General features: G+C 35.2%; 1 pseudogene; it reads left to right on the top strand.

The window, feature by feature from the left end:
• The window catches only part of LOC149236035 (two-component response regulator ORR22-like), a 53101-nt pseudogene extending 36772 nt beyond the window's left edge, over positions 1 to 16329 (top strand).
• Positions 16330 to 18991: the final 2662 nt, after the last annotated feature.

Below are 18991 nucleotides of genomic sequence, written 5' to 3'. Positions count from 1 at the left end.
TCTTGAGCTGGTTTCATAACACAGATCTAGTGCGTGGACACAGCAAGTATGAAGGCGCAGAACTTGGGTGATGCGCCTGTTCTTGGGCGAGGCCGCACGGAGGTAGCGCGTATCTTGGTGTTGGGTGAGGGTACGGGTAGAGGTCGCCCGTCGGTTGGAGAAGGGCATGCACGGGTGTGGCACCCGAGTTGTGCGAAGGAGCGCTCGATGGTGAAACAAAGGTGTGGGTGCTCGGTTTGTGCAATGACTTGGCACAGGTTCTTGGGTGACTCGGGTGAGTGCCCGCCTGTCGTGCAAGTGTGCACGGTGTGACTTTTGGTGAAGTGTTGAGATTGTGAATGGAGGTGTGACTCGTGCGAAGGCACCCGTGTGTGGTGACTTGGTTACGACGAGGCGCGCCCAAGTTGGGAAAACAACACGATCATGCGATGATGTGAACAAAGGGTTGGTGAGTCATGTGGCGACCATGCAGAGGTGCCGACGAGCTGGGCAACCGAGTTTGCCGTAGTTGTGAATATTGGCTAAGTATGGAACTTGGAGTTTCCAAGTATACTTGTAAAGCTTTGTAAAATCGAAGATTGTATAATATATTGATTCGGGCATACTCATATTGCAGGGAGTTGCCCCTCCCTTTATACTATTGTGCATTTCTCTTGTATAATGCTGTTTATGTGAATGTTATGGGATTTCTCTTGTATAAAGGAAACATAATAATACTTGGTAACGAAAAATAAACTAAGTATGGAATGTTACGCGTAGTCTACAATCGTAAGTATTGGTGAAAAGAAAATGATTGGTAGTGCTGCACCTCGCTATAAGCGGTTGAAAGACTACCGCAGGTGTAGGGGCGTGATAGGTATTGTCATGAGGAAGTTGAACCTCTTCATCTTGTCATCTACACATTTAGGTCTAGGTCTGGGAATTTGACATCTTACATGAAGTATTTTCATCGTTAGAACATTGCTTAGATTTTGCTCAGATTTCAATGCATTACAATAATGTTTGTTTTTTAATTAATATAAATGGTTAATTTAAATAATTTTTTAACGTATATTATTATAAAACAAATAAAGGTAGTGGATCAAAGAAATGGATAATTTTGGAAGTTTGTGATAAATAGATTAGATGTAAAGAGAGTTGGTTAAAAAATAATAATTATAATCATAATTTCTTTATTTATAATTAAGAAGTATTTTTAAATTAAATATAATTGATGAATTGTGAATGTTTATAATTTATTAAATATAAGAGATGAATTTTGGATATTGGTGATTCTAAATTTCTAATTATGAATAACTCTACAAATGAATAAAACTAGTATTTGCATCATATGTTGTGAAGGAAATGTCTTAAGGCTGTAGCATATGAAAGACTAGTCTAGAAGAAAGAAGTAAATTTTTTATTCAATTTTGTTTTTTATGTTTTTCTGAGAAAATTTTTAAAATTTAAACTTTGTATAAATGTGTCAGAAGGACGGTTGTGGTTGGACGTTCCACTGAAACCAATTTTTCTACCATTTAAATCTTTCTCATCATGATGTACCTTGATATTAAATCTAAACAAAATTTGATTTCAAATGTAAATTTATTATAAAAACAAAAGATTTTCTTTAGCTAAAATTCTCTTATTTGATTCAATTGAAAATGTACTTTAATTTTCAACAAACAAAAATGATATAAGTTTGAATAAAAAACAAATTGAAACTAGGTTCCTGGGGCAATGAGTTCAAGCTTCTATTGTATGTGTCTATAAAATTGAAAATTTATCAATTTTAATAAATCTTACGTTTGCGAATTTATGCAAATGATTTTGGAAAAAAAAGTGAAAAGTGACCATTTAGACAACACCAGTAATTCTTATCTCTGTAAATCTATGCAATTTTTTTGACCACATAAAGTAAGAAGTAACCATATGAAAATGTTTTTGGAATAAAAGGTGAAGAGTGAAAATGTTTTTGGAATAAAAGGTGAAGAGTGAAAATGTTTTTGGAATAAAAAGTTAAAAGTGACCATCTTGACTATTTTAACAACACCAGTAATTCTTATAGCTGCAAATCTACGCTAATTTTTTGGCCACAAAAAGTAAGAAGTGACCACCTTGACTATTGTGGCCACAAAAAAGTAAAAGTGACCACTGTGACTATTGTGGCAAGACCATAAATTCTTTCTTCTCAAATTTATGCAAATATTTTACTTACATTTGCAAAAATACACAAATATTTTTCCACACAAAGTGAGAAGCCATTATCTTGACGATTGTGACAAGATCAGTGATTCTCACATCTGAAAATTTATGCAAACATTTTTGCTATAGAAAGTGCGAAGTGACCATCCTGATTAATATGAGAAGATTAGTAATTCTTAAACCTTAACCTTTATGTTAATATTTTCTGCACAAAAAGTGAGAAGTGCCCATCCCACTATTGTGATAAGAAAAGTAATTCTTACATTTGTAAATCTATGCAAAAAAATTTGCCACTGAAAATAAGAAATGACCATCCTAGCTATTGTGACAAGATTGGTAATTCTCACATATACAAGTGAAAAGTGACCATCCTAACTATTAGACAAGAAAATTAATTCTTACATCTATAAATTTATGCAAATAGTTTTGCAAAGAGAAAATGAGAAGCTACCATCTGACTATTACCATGTTATTCCATCATAAAGAAATATATACATAGTAAAATATATTTACTATAGACAATGTCAAGCAACAAACAAGCCGCCAAAATTAATTACCATGTTATTCTATCATAAAAAAATATCTACATAGTAAAATATATTTACTAAAGACAATTTCAAGCAACACACCCATTAATTACCATGTTATTCTATCATAAAAAAAATATCTACATAGTAAAATATATTTACTAAAGACAGTGTCAAGCAACACACCCTATATGTAAAGCAGGGTCCAAGTAATCTGCCCCATTCAAATTCCGGAGCATACAAACTTCTACTTTTACACCTACAACTGCCTTATTCTCGGCCTCTTCCATGTCAAATTACATTCTTAGAATTCAAAATTACCCAAGTAACAGGTTCTGGGCAAGAAATACATGACAAATCACCGATTAAATATATAGACCATTTCATACATAGCACCTTTCCCTGTGTGCGGCCTCCTTACCTCTGGTTCCTTACGTTGCAATACCTACAATATTCATCGCCGCAACCTCCTTTTCTGGCCTTACAAACAATTCCTTGTGGTTAGAGAAGCAATTAGTGTACATGTGTGCCAAATCTGGGAGGAAAAAGAGGGATTTTGTAGTGGAAAATCAATTTCAAAATAATAACCTAGGGAGCCAAATCATATAAAGAAATGCCAAGAGTTGGTAAAGTAAGGTATAGAAAAGCATGGTGATTGGATTATAAAATTAATTTTTTGAAAGCAAGTATCTATGGGAGAATTGCAATTTGATTGTAGAAAAAGAAATCAGATCATATTACCAAAGGCAACAAAATTGATAAGGATCACCAAGAGGTAACCAGAAGCATTAACATTGGATTCAATTGAGGATTGTAAAGCTCACATAAAGAGATTGTGCAGTGAATACAATTTTAGTATACACATGGGTAATAATAGCAGAAATAATTAGATTGTACTTACGGTAGTAAAAAAAAATAGGTAAGTTTGAACATATATTAAATAGGTTACATAACAATGGAAAGTATCTTTGCAAAGCTATCAAAGTTCAACCCCTTCACTCAAATCTTGACTTCAAATATCTCACACAAGGAGAATCCTTAAAAATGGATATCAATAGTGAAGAAGTAGTAGAATACAACAGATTCTCTACAAGGATAAATTATTTTCTGCTCTCTTCATGCATTATCTACATTCACATTTGAACATTAGTTGGTCAAAGGCAAAAGTGATACAACTCTTATGTATACAACTTTATAACAACAATAAATCCTCAGGGATGAAACCCATAATGCAACACCTAGTTCATAGTGGCAACATTCTTGAATCCACTCGGTTAAGGATCTTCTAGTTGCCCTTGATACTGAGATACAATTTACACTGTCATTTTTACATGGTTAAGCTCTTCATGACTTTTACAGTCATCAATCACAACTATGGAGGCATTATACATAAATCCATATTTTACCTATGCTGAAGAAATCACCACATGAGTAGTTCTCAACGGGGCTGCTCGCTAAATGGATTCAGGATCTTTATCTCGAGTTGTTGGCATTGAATCTTATGTAGTCGGGTAAAATTCTGGGTTTCAATCTTGATCAACCTACACTGGAGTTTGAAAAAAGATTATATCCCTTAACTTGAAATGAATCTCTGAAATTACTCACTGAAACTGCCAAAACAAGAAGAAAGATGTGGCACCTTAACAAACTCGTAGTTCAGCTGAAATATCATAGATACAGTTTCAAGTAGGGTAATAAAAAGAAAACACAGGGAAAATGAATACACCATTACTGAGAAAATAGAAAACATTATATGCATGGCCAAAAAATAAATAAATTCTCTTATGACTCAAATTTTCCCTACTGAAATTGACTTTAAGCCAAGCTATCCATTTGGAGTATGGGGAATAAGAATTCATGGCATATCAATTACCTTTTAGCGCTTCCTCGAATTTTAGTTGCGCAGACATAAAGGACAATGATATTTTATAAGGTAGGCCATGGTAGCCACCGGTATCCAGACAAATTTCAATCACGTAAGGAGGAGATGGCTCGTTGGGTTTCTAGGGTTTGCATATGTTACTAAGGAAGAAGGGTTGTTGGGGATTTGGCCTTTAATGTGAACACAGTTATGGGCACGTGAGGGTTTTCCCTAATAGTTAATGTGCTTGTATAAAATTTCTTTTCGCTAGCTATTATTAATTTTTTTAATTATTAATTATTATTATTATTTAATTATTAATCTGATGGTAAATATATTTTTAATCGTTTAATATTTTGATCTAATGCCAGTGACCAGTACACGATGGCAAGTAGGGGAGTTGTTTTCAGAGGGGAACGCCTTACGGTGTAATTAATTTAAATTAAAATATTTCCTCAATATTTAGACCCCTTAACACCATTTGTAGTTCCATAAGATCTGTAAAAGACCTTGTTGATCCCAAGGACATGAAAGGCATTTATGTTATTCCATGTTTGTGTGGGACCCCTATGTTGGTGAAAATGGGTGGTCTATTAATCATAGGATTCGTGAGCACGCAGCCAACATCAAGCATGGGAGGAGCCGGTCTTCAGCCTTAGCAGAGTGTAAAAGCCCTATCCTAGGGTCTGTTAACAGATCTATTTCTGAAGAATTTAAATGCAATAAGAGGTGATAGTTTACTTACTTACAAGACTTTTAAACAAATAAAATTTACTATTTACATTCTAATCCTTATAACTTATGGTGAATATTTCATTCTAATAAAATTTACATGAGTAATCTATGGAGGAATACCTGTACTGGTGGCTGGTGGAGATGCCTTTGTCCTGCTGCTCCTGCTGAATGCTCCTCTTGACGGACCCAACTGGATTTACCTCCCAGCCAACTAGGAAATAATTCCTAGCCCAGGAAACCTCCACAGGTTCCCTAGCCCTCCGAGCCCAAGTCCAACCAGATGTAGTGTGTGTGTCCAAGATGAATGATCCAGACCAAGATGAACAATATTTCCCTCCTCTCAACAACCCAAGAAACCTCCATAGGTTCCTAAGGTCTCCAAAAATCACAACAAATCCTAAAATCACAATCAACCACTCAAAATCATAAGCAAGACCCATCCTCCCCTTTTCTCCCTTCCCCCTTCCCTTTTATACCCTCCCCCTCTTCTCCATCTCAACCATCCCTCATTAATGTCATTAACTTCTCATCCATCCTTATAGTTGACTTCTCTTCTCCCAAGTAAAGTTAGGAGTACATTTGAAAATGTGACATGAATATAAAATTGGCAAATTAATGGGAGAGGACCATGTCTTCTCCCAAGTAAATCTGAAAATACATTTGGGAATGTGAGATGAATATATATATATATATATATATATATATATATATATATATATATATATATATATATATATAATTAAATTGAGAGGGCTATGTCTCCTCCCAAGTAAATGTGAGGGTATATTGGGGAATGTGAGATGAATATATATATTGATAATGAGTTGGAGAGGACCATGTCTTCTCCCAAGTAAGTGTGAGGGTACATTGGGGAATGTGAGATGTAATTAAATGGAGAGGATCATGTCTTCTCCCTAGTAAATGTGAGGGTACATTAGGGAATATGAGATGAATTCATATATTATTTGAAATAATGGAAGGAGACCATATCCTACCTAAGATTCAATTTGAGAAGGTAAGTTGGGAATTTGAATAATAGAAATCATGAATTTTATATTAGACCAATATTTCTCAATATTTTTAGATAGTGTTAACATTAATAAAATTTTCACGATAAGATTTAAGTGGGGCATTACGTACACGCCTCCTTCAAAAAACTTCATCCCGAAGTTATAATGAAAAGATACAAGGAGTTCAAAAGCATAGCAAATCAGAGAGAGTTATAGCAATGAAATTTGATAAGTTAGACAATGACATTACTTCCCATCAAGAGTCTCCAACTGATCTATATCCCCCTATCCATCCTGACCTACTTCCGTTCCCACCCTATCTGTCCTCTGCTACTTTATCAGTGGCAACAGCCATACTAATCACTGATAAAACCAACATGGTGGAAGCGTCGACTATGTCGACCCAACTTCCCCAGCAGGCGATTGGAAATCCGTCATCACACGTCTAGGGGAGCGTGTCCACCACTACCCTCCCACGATTCCAGGTTTTAGAGGATACACGGTGTGAAATGCCTCCACCCCTGCTTCAGAACTAGGGTTAATACCCTAATACGGACCACACTACAGAGGTAGTTGGACTTGTCATCGAATAATCCAGTCAGGTCATCTTGCCACCTGTCATTTGCATTTTATTCATGTCATAAGAATGCATATCAAGTAGATACAAAATGTAGTAGAATAATGTACATTATACCTTCCTCATGAGATGTCTCGTCCTTCCCTCAATGGAAGAGTAGATCTCAGCTATCATATAGTTCTTTTCCCCCTGTGGGTTAGCTCTCATTCATGCATTTATATAACAACAAGACACATAATCATCACATTATTAAGTCTAGTATCCATATTTCAATCTGGGAATTATCACTAAGTCATTCATTTAGATAAATCATATCCACTTGAGCTATATATGAACCAAAATTATTATGATAAGTTACACACTAGATAATCCATCACTAAGTGAGTTATACATGTAGTCCATACATCAACCATTTCTATCATCAATATCAAATCTATCAATTGATTCATATAAGTAGTTTTATGTGTCAAACCAAATGCATCAATATTACATAATGTTCATAAATAAATAACATGGGACTGCAAAATAGAACCTTAACATAGGTAGCTATCTAAGTCAAAATAGGCATCACAGATGCTCAAAAAAAGTGAGGGGTAGTCATGACGCATAGTCTCTGCATCCTCCCAAGTAGCAGATCCTGGGCTATAAGTGATCAATGACATGGTGTGGTGTCTACTTCATGGAGGATGCCACTATCTTGTATCGGCTATGGAGTTCACAATATCCTTGAGTATTATAATGTGAAAAAGGAGCAATCATGGGACCTAAGTTACTCCTTTCCTCGACATATTTTACCACTCTTCTTGTGAGCCTTTTAATTATTAATTTTACATACATGGCTTGGATTGCAAGTTTTCATTGGTTCATGATAATCCTTATTGACCCCTTAAAGATGAAGCAGTTCTTTGTTGATCGGGGTTTGGGATATTCAAAGTTCCTTTCATTTTGATAGATAGTGATTTAGCTAGAAACTGGGTAAGAGATCATGAGGGGGTGTAGAGCTCAGTCTAGACTTTTGTCCATTCACTTTCTTTTATCACTGCCACCCCTTTTTTTCCTTTTAACATTTGGCTCATGCTAGCGTTAAAGTGTTAAGAAATATATGCATTGCCTTGGGGAATGTGATTGTGTTTAGTATGAAACAATTTTATCAGAACTGGAATTGGTCCAAAAATGAAATTGCAAAATCTCAAACCTAACAAGAACTAGGAAAAAAAAATGAATCATATGTAAACAGTAAAAGACAAAATATTCAAATTTTAATAAAAGAATCATATATTCATGTACACCAATGTATGGAAAAATCATTTGACACGAAACATACAAACTTTTCTGAAGTATATAGCATGTGAGGGTGAATATAGCAAAATGGCATCAAGTGCAATTACATACATGAACCAAAATATACATAAACATAGAGGCTCTAAATGTCCTCTACAATAAAAAAAATTCATACTACCACACATCCTCACAATCATCTCCTAGATTGGGATCCTCATCAACACCCTCTGCATGCTATCGATGTCATCATCCTCTTGCTCTGAATCAACTATATTTTCCAAAACTCCAAAATCTCCAAATGTGATTCTCCTTCAACGTGGTATGCTTAAGTAAATCCAAAATACCTCACTTATTGTGCAACAGAGACATTTATGCCCTTAGTAGAAATTATTGTGATAGAGGCATGCATGCACCATCCTTGCTGGGGGTGCATTTCCATCTTAGCAAGGTGTCATCCTTTCAAAATTTAGATGTGCTTTTAGGTTAAGTGTTGTTTATCTTCGGTTAAGTTGCAATTCCAGATTAAGAAAAAGCACATGGATTATGGATCTCCAGAATTACATAGGGCACTGTCTCCTCTTATTTTACCTAGTTTAGCTCAAAAAAAAAAAAAGAGTCTTCTGAGAATATCATTGGATTTGTCGTCCTTTTGAATTTAATTTCACTCGACTGGTCTGTTTCTGGAACTATGTAACAACTCCAATTTATTCTCTACATATCTGTGTAATTATAAAGTGAAAATAGTGACTGAGACTCTGGATACGGCCTTATCCAGAGATCAGAATATGACCTCTTTTTCTGATCTCCTGAGATATCACTATATGCTTGAATGTAGCTGTTGCGTTTATATAATTTCATATTTAATTCTTATTTAACATTGCTATGCTGTAGTCTAATTTCCTTTATTTTGGTTTTTTATATTTCCACTTCAATTTTCTCCTATGTTTGTACATTAATGGGATTCAATTTTCTCCTATTCTCCACCGCACCAAGGTATACACACAATGAGCAAGTCTAGCAACATGTCCACATAGCAACAGTTATGACAACAGTTTGCCTGGGTGCTTGTAAGCACCAGAGTGTGAGTGAGGTGCAGTTATGTAGAGAGGCAGATGGTGCATGCATGCTGAAGTTTTGCAACCATCGATTACAATCAATTTATTGTTGTGCCAAATTTAGAAGGTTCCAGTTTAGATCAGTGGTCAGTTCATTGTTGTTCCAAACTAAAAAGTTCCAGTTTAGTTCAGTTTTCATTTTGATTTCAGTTCAGTAAGTTAGAACACATGCATGATCTATTCTTAGAGTAGGGCGCAGATACCTAGGTAGTTAGAGCACTTGTATGAGGAGTTTGAGTGAGGGTGCAGATCGCAAGGAATGTGCATGTATACATGCCACAATCATCCTCCAGTTGGGGTGCATGAACTCTAACACTATTACTCATGCAGGAAGGTGCACTGGCAGAATCTGCTTACCCTGGTCTGGTTTTTGACATCTCATTGACGAGAAGGTACATGCATGTGCCTAGTTCTTTAGTGGGTGCTCTTATCGAGGGAATTATCCCTGAAGGCTGGGCACATTAGTCTAGCCTAGCAGCACCACAGGGATGCACTGGTTTAGTTATTGTAAGTTGTAACCCTAATCTCTCTAGATCTATAAAGAGAGGCAGGACATTTTGTAGATAGGAGTGTGAGACCATCAGTTTTTGAGCTAACTTTTGCTTTGTGATTCTTCCTTTTAAGTTAATAAACAAATGTGCAATTGGGAGCTGCAATAGTGCTTGCTGTCATAATTTAATAATTTATAGATGGAGATTTTATGCAGAGTTAGTACTAATAATCCAATGCTCCGAGTTTTCCATTAAACCAGTGTCTACAACTGTGAAGTTTTCAGTCCAGATTTTTGAGTCTCAACTCTCAACAATACATTGTTTGGAAAGTAGTTTAGACTGGTTTTAGTTAGCATTTTTCTCATAAGAAGTGCAGATATGTGTACCATGAAATAAATTTCAACAATCTTAACCAATTGTTCACTGCAAATGAGTCACAGTCTACCAATTCCAAGTATTCCTATAGAACAATCAACAGCACAAACTCTTCATGCCTACACTAGACCACTAGAGGGAATGGATTCCAAATTGATTGTAAGGTAGCGAAAGGAGATCATGATCTTGTGTGGTGTCTGGCTAAGAAGATTAGGCTTATAGTTGATTAGTAGTTGTGTAAGAAATCTGGAACAGTTTCCAATCATGGTAGCTGTATGGTTTTGACTGTTCTGCACATTTGGGGTTGGGTTAAGCAAGAAGATAATCTAACAACCATCATTTGCCCTTGTGGTCTCATAGCTCTGCTTGCAAATGGAACCTACAACAGCATCCTATGGTTGGGTGGTGGATCACTCCTCTACGACCTGTTTGGTGGATAATTCATGATAAAAGAAGAGTGTTTGTTTTATATATATGTGGTTTAACTGTGTTCGTATATCTGTCAATTATATTTGAGAATTTTGTTAAGGGACTGACTCTAATTGATGGAAATGTCATTAAGAAGCTTGATAATGAATTTGGGGTGGATTTTTATAATGAATTATGGTTATGAAGGGTTATTTCCGCATGTTTAGAAATTCTAGGTTTTGTCATTAGAAGCCAAAGGGACTCAGAGCTGGTAAATCCAAACAGAAAATGTAGCAGAAATTTGATTGGAGTGCCACGATGGCCAAGGGAGGCAAGTCTGGGCACATTGCAATGAATGAAATGGGTGTGGGGGTGAAGAAGATCATATCAGACCCCGAGAATGGAAAAGAAAAACATAAGTCCACATGATCATAATTGAAACGCTTTTGCAGGGAAAATTGATGGGAGGCTTAATCACGGAAATCATGACAATCTATATAGTCAAGAAGGAAACCGTATCAATCAGGAATTACTTGAGAGATTTCCCACTCCCAAATTTGATGAGATCAGCAAGCCTCTAAACCAAGAGATTGAATAGGCAAGCTTTCGTCTTTATTTTTATTAAATCCTATGAAGAATTATTAGAAAATCTGATTTTCCCCATTACACCTAGAAGGACTTGAATCTGATTGGTTGTGTAAGATGAAACAGACACGTTTTGGTTGGTTCATTGGAAAAGCAGTTACTGTCAATCACAGATAATTGGATACCTATTGTCAGTACTTATGGTAAAACAAGTCTCCAAAACTCTAAATCAGGCATACCATGAACTCTTGAAAAGCTTTGGAGACAAACACGGGAGCATAGATCTGAAAGGCTAGAAAGGAATGGAAAACAAGACTATAGGAATAATGACAGAACCCTGCAGTCGGATCTTTTCATTCTACATTGTCCATCACTATTGGGTTTCTTTATGCTTAAGGAGATATCTCAAGTGATAAGAGTACAAACCAGTGGTTGAAAGGACTATTCAAACAAATGTACTCTAAATGAGGGGTCCCGTTATAAATACTAGGCAGGGTGCCCTTTCATATGAAGAGATGTCTCTTTGATAAGACACATCTTTACACATTTTAATTAATTATTACTTATTATTATGTTTGTTACATTGCCACACCCTTAAGGGTTGCTTCGTCCTCAAAGTGCACTTAACTTTGACATATGTATACTTCATCATTAGTAACTATTTTGGAATTAAGATTTTTCAATTTCTTTTTCAGACTCCTTTCTCTTTATTTCTTTCTTTCATATATATATATATATATATATATATATATATATATATATATATATATATATATATATATATATATATATATATATATATATATATATATATATATATATATATATATATATATATATGTTTTTGATTGGAAATTTGACACATATTTACCTCTGGCTGAAGAGTGATCTCACACTTCATATCACTTACCCTCTTTCCTCTTGAGCTCACTCAATCTCAAGCTTAAGTAATTCCAACCACCTCTATATCTTGTGAAATTCCTTCACTACCTAGTTGATTAGGTAATAAGGATATAAGACACAAAGTAGTGGTTCGAATTTGGTGAATAGTGACGCAACCCTTTCAGTTCATAAACCAAGGAAAACCATTAACGAGTTCTATAGTTTTGGCTCCCTCACAACTCAGCATGGTTGGACTATAAATCAATCTATAGTGCCTTCTCTCAGCAAAAGGCACATGGTTATAACATATTGTTGTCACAAGGACAACATCGTGAACACAATGAAAACATAAACATAACAACTATGTAACACTGGAAAATTTGGGTGAAGGAATGAAGAAAAAACTTCTCTTGTTATAGGAAATAGTTGGGCAAGGACTTACATGGGAGATTATTCAAGTTGGAGAATAACATTTGACAGTCCACTTGCTAAAGGAATCATGTCTCAATAGTTCAAAAGGTATGTCACCCCATTAGCACACTCTACACTGGCTGAAAAACAATATCGGAGCATAATATAAGTACTTTAATGATTTACTAACAAATACAAGTGGGAGAAATATTGGGTGTGCTCCACTAACTCAACTATCATGGCAGAGAAAGACATTGATTCCTATGTCACACATGCCCACTACTACAACCAAGTGGAGAACATGACATGCATACCTCCATCTTTACTTACCAACTATCTTACACAAGTGGATAACATGAGAGGCCTAACCCCAAAAGTGGAGTATGATAGGCATCATAAGTAACTCTTTCATATTTTCCACCCCCATTTTCCCTTCTTGTTAGTTCATAGCATCCCCATATGCCTTGTATTCTTTACCATGTACATGCGCGCGCACACACACACACACACACACATATATACACGTAATATAAGAACTTGACATATCATATTACAGACCTAACATGTCAACCTATGGTAACTAGAAAATGCCACTAAGTTTAGACGTCTCATTTCCTAGCCTTCCCCTTTGTCTCTGAGCTAGGAATTTGAACATGATATTTACATCATTTAATATATGGTGTATTACAAACTCAACGGGCATGGCCAAACACTTGAAAAAGAATTGCATCATTATATATTCACACAATCTAATCAAATATAACCTGGTTAATTCATAATATGGGTCAGAATATTTTTTCCTAATCCCAATTACTCCCCATATTAACCATTATAAAGGAAGGAGGAGCCGTATGAGGTGGTATTCAAATCCAAAGTATTACATCCCCATCAGTGCTATAGCACTAAAGATCAGCACAATTGTCACGTCATGAAGATAAATTTGAATGATATTTTGGAAAAGGTCTGTATTTGGGCTTATTAACACATTAGTTTCTCATATAAGTTCAATTGTTAAAACCATCACTTTTGTGAGTACATCTTCTTGGTTCCATTGTTCAAATTAGTCCAAGATCTTTTTCCAAAATTTGTTACAGCTGGATAGAAGGCCATCATATTCAGTGCATCAGTTCACATTTACACCAATAAACAGTGCAACATTCTTCTTCAGTTCAACAAATTTATCATGCACATGTGACATGCAATACCTTACACATGCATAGGGAGGAGAATGCCTCAGCAGGGTAACTTCAGATTCTGACACTTGCTAGTTTGGGAACTTTATATTTTTAGAAGGCTGATACTTCTGGAATCCAATCATATTCCTAGAAACCTTTTATGCAAATATGCATATGGTTCAATTTGGTGATGATCAAAGGACATGGAAATCAGGGCTGCTTCTTGTTTCTCTTTTTCTAAAAATTGCAGGTACTCAAGATCACTTTTCTAGTATCAAAAATTAGCTCATGTTTTTTGCTTTTCCCAAGGACAACAAATGTGGTGCAATCAACTTGTGGACATGTGTCATCCACTTGGAGGTGATGGAAGAGTTCGCCGCACTTGAGAGGAATCATGAGGGATGAACTAGCTTGTTGATATGCAGCATCTACTCATGGCTAGTGCATCCACACTTGAGAGGATATCTTTGACTCAACCTGCACTCTAAGCAAGCTATTTTGAAGTTGAGTTGCAATTATAGAAATATTTTATTCCATGAATTTTCCTCTGGAAACTTTACTCTCAGGGCAAGCTTTCCTCGGAAATTCCCTTATCCATTCATAGAATGCTTTTACTCTTCCTTTCCTCTATCCATGGCATACTTTCTGTCAGTCTATTGTTGGTCACTTGCTTTGCAGTTTCTAGACTCCCATTCTCAGCCTATAAGAGATGAATAGTTGATTGAGACAATCATTGACTATTTCTTGAGTCCAATTGCTATTCAATTCCATACTTCTGACTGCTTCCATGTCAAATTGAATAAGTGAATTTGTGAGTAAGTATTTGGAAGTCACTTTCATGGTGTTCACATGATTGTGTCCGAAAGCATGATGTGGGTAAAGTACTTGAAGAGTGATAATTCATCCCCTGAAGTGTTAATGGTGTGATGTCGATATCTTCATCATTTGTATTGACAGGCTCTGGAAAAAAGTAAACTTTTTTCGCTACCAATTCTTGTTTAAGAATGAATCCAATTGATTTGATATGGAATTTTCTGAATCAATTGGCCTCAGGTATATCTCTTACCTGATCAATTTTTTCTTCTTATTTGACTCCATGCTCATTTGATTTAAGGCACAGGTAAAAACAAGTAAATAGAAGAAGTTTGTTTGCCGACTTTTGTTTGCCAATTTTTCAGATTTAGACTTGCAGATCTGTAACTCAGCCTTGCATATCTGAACTGAATAACTGCATATTTACGTGAGAATAACGTTGAGTTTATATCCTTACTGTAAATCTCAATTGTACTTGTTACAATCAAGCAGTTAATTGCATAAAATCAAAGCTGATGGAGATTTATGGGAGTATATCTTGCAGATTTGAAGTATTTTGTAGTGCACAAGCATTTTACTTCAGCTCACTAGGGGATGCCATCTTGAGGCTAATAAGCACCAGCCCAAAGCAAGAGGTACTGTGTGAAGCGACACACGCAATTTTCCCAAGTATTCATTCAAACCCATTGGAAATAAATTTCCAATGGTCAATTTCATGCGATAACAAGACTTTGAATGTGCATATACTTTCTCACAAGCATATCCCTAACATCCCTTATAACAATGTATCAAAACTCAGCATCAGAAAAAAAAGAAGTCAACAGGGGTCTTTAACTCAGAAAAATGGGAAATTAGGAAACTATTTGGCAAAATCTTGCAACTGTTAGCCCATAAAACTATGACCAGAAATTAGTAATTGTGAGGACGTAAATTTGATCAGCTATCCCCAGACTTCATATTCAATCACCAATATGGACGAATTTTTCACCTCTAGATGAAACTGGTGGCTACACCTGAGCTTGGCAATTGACATGTCGCCCTTGTCTGTAACCGCCTCCAAACAAGCAGAACAGGAAATAGACCCTCTGAAGCATTGTAAAGCCGACCCCGGGCCCCGTTTCGGCCCTCTACTGCATGACTCCATTGTTTGGTATCATTCCTACTCTGGCCAAAAGTCACACCTGGAGAAAACAATTCTCTAGCTGGCTCAAAGTAGACAACTTTGCAGAGTGTGCCACCTATATCCATACTTGGAAAATAGGGCATGAGATGAACCCCTACTGCTAAGGTTATGAAGAGAGCCGCGCTGAAGAAGAGCACTCTGTTTTGGTTGAGGTGCCACCCCGCCATCCCCATTGGAAGGAACAGAACAATGCAAGCTGCCAATATGCCCGCTAAGCTAAGGAGAACTAACTGACTGTCATGCCAATCCCAATACTCTGAATTAATAAGGCCATGAAATTATTCAGGAATGCTTTGAAAGAAAATTGTCTGATTGACGTTGTTGCTTTTACTGCCATTACTCATGGACTTTTTAGAGCAGGTAGACTCGAAGACGCATGCAACTTGTATAACGAAATGTGCCAGAATGGTGTGGCTCCCAACCGCTATACATATAATGTCCTGTTGCAAGGCTTTTGCAAGGCACGGGATATGGAATCTGCAGAGAAGATACTCGAGAAGATGCATAGTGCCGGCTTTGGACTTGATACTGTTTCATTAAACACGCTTGTAAACTTTTTGTGCAAGTCTGGTTATGTACATTTGGCTGCTGACCTGTTTACGAAAATGAAGGTAGTAGGATTTGAGCCTAATGAAATAACTTATGGTTTGCTTGTTGATGGGTTCTGCTTAGCAGGCAGACCTGACGATGCTTACAGACTGCTGGAAATAAGCTAGATTATTACGATTTCCCAATGCCGATTAACTCCACTCTCACGATTTCAGTGTGAGTTCAAGGTGGGCTTTGGATGGCAATTTGAAGAATCCATATATTAGGATTATGAATCCTTACGAGGGCTATAAGCTCTTATAGAGGAATTTGGGTTTAGTGGGTTTTGGGTCCAGATTTTGAACCTAAGCTCTGATACCGTATGTAAGAGCCCTATCCTAGGGTCTGTTAACATATCTATTTCTGAAGAATTTAAATGCAATAAGAGGCAATAATTTACTTACTTACAAGACTTTTAAACAAATAAAATTTAACATTTACATTCTAATCCTTATAACTTATGGTGAATATTTCATTTTAATAAAATTTACATGAGTAATCTATGGGCGAATACTTGTACCAGTGACTGGTTGAGATGCCTTTGTCCTACTGCTCCTACTAAATGCTCCTCTTGATGGACCCAACTAGATTTACCTCCTAGCCAACTAGGAAATAATCCCTAGCCCAAGAAACCTCCACAGGTTCCCTAGCTCTCCGAGCTCAAGTCCAACCAGATATAGTGTGTGTGTCCAAGATGAATGATCTAGACCAAGATGAACAATATTTCCCTCCTCTCAACAACCCAAGAAACCTCCACAAGTTCCTAAGGTCTCCAAAAATTACAAAAAATCCTAAAATCACAATCAACCCCCCAAAATCATAAGCAAGACCCAACCTCCCCTTTTCTCCCTTCCCCCTTCCCTTTTATACCCTCCCTCTCTTCTCCATCTCAACCATCCCTCATTAATGTCATTAACTTCTCATCCATCCTTACAGTTGACTTCTCCTCTCCTAAGTAAAGCTAGGAGTACATTTGAAAATGTGACATGAATATAAAATTGGCAAATTAATGGGAGAGGACCATGTCTTCTCCCAAGTAAATTTGAAAATACATTTGGGAATGTGAGATGAATATATATATATATATATATATATATATATATATATATATATATATATATATGGAGAGGACTATGTCTTCTCCCAAGTAAATGTGAGGGTACATTGGGGAATGTGAGATGAATATATATATTGATAATGAGTTGGAGAGGACCATGTCTTCTCCCAAGTAAGTGTGAGGGTACATTGGGGAATGTGAGATGTAATTAAATGGAGAGGACCATGTCTTTTCCCTAGTAAACGTGACGGTACATTAGGGAATGTGAGATGAGTTCATATATTATTTGAAATAATGGAAGGAAACCATATCCTACCTAGGATTCAATTTGAGAAGATAAGTTGGGAATTTGAATAATAGAAATCATGAATTTTATATTAGACCAATATTTCTCAATATTTTCAGATAATGTAAACATTAATAAAATTTCCAGGATAAGATTTAAGTGGGGCATTACACAGAGCACGCAGAGAAGACTAAGCATCATATATGTATTGGAGAGGCCCATGTTATTGCTAAGATTGCTCATTTTCATCACCGCATCTTTAAGGAGGCCATAGAAATTGAAAGGAGGTCGAGAAATCTCAACAGGGATGATTGCTGGAAGATTATCAATTGTTGGATCCCTGCCCTTTCCTCTTAGCACCTCTTTTTTCCCCTCTTCTTGTTTTCTTTTCTGATTTTATTCCCTCATCTTCTAGATTGTTTGAATTTCCCCTATTTTGAAGTATTGTTTGGTACTCATTTCTTTTAATTAATCATATATTTATTAAAAATTTATTTGCTTTTTAATTGTAATTATTATGATTTTGATCCCTTCGCTATTACTTGTTTATTTTCTTGGTTTAAGTTCTTAAATTTTATCATTTTCTTTAGCCTTAAGGTTTTTAATAAATATGATATATAAATAATAATTAAGTTTAGAATTATAAGCTTTCATGTTTAGATAACTTGTAAACTAATTATTTGATTAATGGATATACATTTAAGTTTAATTCTTATTTATCTTTTAATATAATTAGTAACATGTTCAATTAGATATAAACAAATTAATCACATTAACTATTTGATTAATTATTTAACAAACTTTATTTTTTACCCTAACATTATATACATTAATATTAATGTGAATTTATATACATTTTATTTGGTTATTAAAGAGGTTAATTCATATTTGGTCACATATAAATAGGCATAGTAATCATATTAACTAATTATTTATTTATTGATATATTATCCTATAAAATTCCCTGTAGTATTATGGGTTTTGTTGTGGTTAGATGAAATATATAAATAAAATTAACTGATTAATTAATTTTTTAATAAATATTTACATTTTATCCTAGTACTTCACATGTTAGTATTAATATGAATTTATTTAGTTGTAAAAATAATACTTATTTCATTACATAAAAATAAACTTAGTAATCAAATTAACTATTTATTTAATTTCATTAATATTTAGTTTATTTAAGAGGATAATAAATTAGTTATTAACTTTAATGTTTTTAGTTCATAAAATTTTAATTAATTAAAAGCAGATATATTTGGTTTCATATAGATTTAATTAAAATATATAAATCTAACTAATTAATTATATTTCTAATAAAGTAACTAATTAATTATTTAATTATCTAATTTTTCCCCAACTCCTTCTCGAGTCAAATGTAGTTGTTGCCCAGTCAATTTTTAGCCGTTCCTTATGGACAAAAGTAGTTGTTTCTTTTTAGCCG

Source organism: Pinus tabuliformis, chromosome 8 (assembly GCF_031772625.1).
Source record: "Pinus tabuliformis cultivar Carrire ecotype Pingquan chromosome 8, CPIR1, whole genome shotgun sequence".
Classification (NCBI taxonomy): Eukaryota; Viridiplantae; Streptophyta; class Pinopsida; order Pinales; family Pinaceae; genus Pinus; species Pinus tabuliformis.
This window is presented reverse-complemented; position numbering and strand designations above follow the sequence as displayed.